Source organism: Salmo salar, chromosome 10, assembly GCF_965601325.2.
Source record: "Salmo salar chromosome 10, fSalSal1, whole genome shotgun sequence".
Classification (NCBI taxonomy): domain Eukaryota; kingdom Metazoa; phylum Chordata; class Actinopteri; order Salmoniformes; family Salmonidae; genus Salmo; species Salmo salar.
In genome coordinates this window covers 64,796,393-64,800,026 of record NC_138300.1, presented here as the reverse complement: position 1 = coordinate 64,800,026, position 3,634 = coordinate 64,796,393, and positions in this window count along the sequence as shown.

The following is a 3,634-nucleotide window of genomic DNA, read 5'->3' as shown; positions in this document are numbered from 1 at the left end:
CTAAATTCATCCGAGTGTCGCTTGCATTGTGATCAATGCAATCAGGGATACTTGGGACGTCCCTAACCCATTGAAGTAGACATTTCAAAAGGTTAGGGTTATGTAAGGTTTCTGGTCATGGTTAAGGTTAGGATAAGGGTAGTGGTTAAGGTTTAGGGCACATGTGTCAAATTCATTCCACGAGGGCTGAGTGTCTGAGGGTTTTCACTCCTCCATTGTACTTTATTGATTAATCATGGTAACTAATTAGTAAGGAACTCCCCTCACCTGGGTGTCTAGGGCTTAATTGAAAGGAAAAAACAAAAACAAGCAAACACTATGCCTCTCCATGGAATGAGTTTGACGCCCCTGGTTTAGGGTTTAGGGTAGGATCCCGCATAGCTCTAACCCTTGCATTATGGTGACATTCATTTAATGCAGGGTATTTTAGAATATTGTTAACCTTAATGCTGTGCATCAGTGACTTATGTATGTGGTTGTATGTGCCTTCAAAGATTGTATTCAGAGAGGAATTTCTTAAAACGCGAACTACATTTTAACACAGAATGTTTCTGAATGCTTATTTGGACCGAATTTACACCTAATCACAAAAGTGTTTAATCAAATACAATGTGTAAAATCAATAAGGGATGGCAGTCCATTGACTCCAGAATAATATTAGCCAAAGCGGGTTGACTTTTTGGTTGATACAAGAAGTGCTACTTCTTATCATAGTTCTTTTTTTGCATGATAAGTGGGGTTGGAATGGCCTCTTGTGGCTATACTATGAAACTGCAACTATGAATAAAAAAACAATTATTATGACTTCTTTGGTTAGAAAGGGAAAGGGGCATGCCTAGTCTGTTGTACAACTGAATGCATTCAACTGAAATGTGTCTTCCACATTTAACCCAACCCCTCTGAATCAGAGCGGTGCGGGTATACTGTAGGTTCTAATTTTATTATTGATCGAAATGTAAACATTTGTATATAGAAAATGCTCTTGATAAACCAGAATATTCAGAAAGTTAAAAGGCATGTATTTGAATAAACTCAACAAAAAAAAGAAACGTCCCTTTTTCAGGACCCTGTCTTTCAAAGATCATTCGTAAAAATCCAAATAACTTCACAGATCTTTATTGTAAAGGGTTTAAACACTGTTTCTCATGCTTGTTCAATGAACCATAAACAATTAATGAACATGCACCTGTCCGTATTGTGAGACGCCTAAGACAGCGCTACAGGGAGACAGGACAGACAGCTGATCGTCCTCGCAGTGGCAGACCACGCGTAACAACACCTGCACAGGATCGTTACATCCGAACATCACATCAGAGGGACTGGTACAGGATGGCAACAACAACTGCCCGAGTTACACCAGGAACGCACAATCACTCCATCAGAGCTCCGCAATAGGCTGAGAGAGGCTGGACTGAGGGCTTGTAGGCCTGTTGTCAGGCAGGTCCTCACCAGACATCATGGCCTATGGACACAAACCCACCGTCGCTGGACCAGACAGGACTGGCTTTTGGTTTTGTCTCACCAGGGGTGATGGTCGGATTCACGTTTATCGTAGAAGAAAAGAGCTTTACACCGAGGCCTGTACTCTGGAGCGGGATCGATTTGGAGGTGGAGGGTCCGTCATGGTCTGGGGCGGTGTGTCACAGCATTATCGGACTGAGCTTGTTGTCATTGCAGGCAATCTCAACGCTGTGCGTTACAGGGAAGACATCTTTCTCCCTCATGTGGTACCCTTCCTGCAGGCTCATCCTGACATGACCATCCAGCATGACAATGCCACCAGCCATACTGCTCATTCTGTGCATGATTTCCTGCAAGACAGGAATGTCAGTGTTCTGCCATGGCCAGCGAAGAGCCCGGATCTCATTCCCATTGAGCACATCTGGGACCTGTTGGATCAGAGGGTGAGGGCTAGGGCCATTCCCCCCAGAAATGTCCGGGAACTTGCATGTGCCTTGGTGGAAGAGTGGGGTAACATCTCACAGCAAGAACTGGCAAATCTGGTGCAGTCCATGAGGAGGAGATGCACTACAGTACTTAATGCAGCTGGTGGCCACCCAGATACTGACTGTTACTTTTGATTTTGACCCCCACAATATTCAATTTCTGTTAGTCACATGTCTGTGGAACTTGTTCAGTTTATGTCTCAGTTGTTGAATCTAATGTTCAAACAAATATTTACACATGTTAAGTTTGCTGAAAATAAATGCAGTTGACAGTGAAAGGACGTTTCTTTTTTCACTGAGTTTATGTGGGTACAGTGACACATAGTGTAGATGTGGCACACTTGAATTCACCTTGAGAAGCATTATATCATGCTCAGCTCTCAAGTCACTTTGGCTATTTGGCCATTATCAAATTGGGTGTCTATCATACCAAGCAATATTTTCTGTGCATATTGCTGTACTTTCTCGTGGACTGAAGTCATGGGTATATCAAGTTTCAAGTTCATTAGTTGTATGAATAAATAAAGTAGACGAGCTCAGGGTGAGGCTCTCCTTCAGAGACATCCTTCCAGAGACATTAGAGACTGTAACATACTCTATTTCACAGAATCATAGCCCTCTCCGGATATACTGTTGCCATCCATGCAGCTAGCTGGATTCTCAGTACATCGCGCAGACAGGAATAAAGAACTCTCCGTGAATAAGAAAGGCGGAGGTGTATGTTTCATGATTAACTACTCATGGTGTGATTGTGATAACGCACAGGAACTCAAGTCCTTTCATTCACCCGACCTAGGACACCTCACAGTAAAATGCAGACCATATTACCTCCCAAGAGAACTCTATTCAGTTATAGTCACAGCCGTGTATATTCCCCCTCAAGCCGATACCACGATGGCCCTCAAGGAACTACACTGGACTTTGTGCAAACTGGAAACAACATATCCATTTATTGTAGCTGGGGACTTTAACCTCTCTAGGGTAGGGGGCAGTATTTGCACAGCCGGATAAAAAACGTACCCGATTTAATCTGGTTATTACTACTGCCCAGAAACTAGAATATGCATATAATTATTGGCTTTGGATAGAAAACATCCTAAAGTTTCTAAAACTGTTTGAATGGTGTCTGTGAGTATAACAGAACTCATATGGCAGGCAAAAACCTGAGAAGATTTCTTACAGGAAGTGGCCTGTCTGACCATTTCTTGGGCTTCTACACTCTCTTTATTGAAAACTGAGGATCTCTGCTGTAACGTGACACTTCCTACGGCTCCCATAGGCTCTCAGAAGGCGGCAAAACGCTGAATGATGTCTTTGCAGGCCCTGGCTGAAAAACAGTAGCGCATTTGGATAATGGTCGATCAGAGAACAATGAGACTCAGGCGCGTGCACGAGGCGACACCATGTTTTTATTTTTTCGTCTTTGAACTTAAACAGGGTTTCCCGGTCGGAATATTATCGCTTTTTTACGAGAAAAATCACATAAAAATTGATTTTAAACAGCGGTTGACATGCTTCGAAGTACGGTAATGGAATATTTAGAATTTTTTTGTCACGAAACGCGTCGGGCGTGTCACCCTTCGTCACCCTTCGTCACCCTTCGGATAGTGTCTTGAACGCACGAACAAAACAGAGGATATTTGAACATAACTATGGATTATTTTGAACCAAACCAACATTTGTTATTG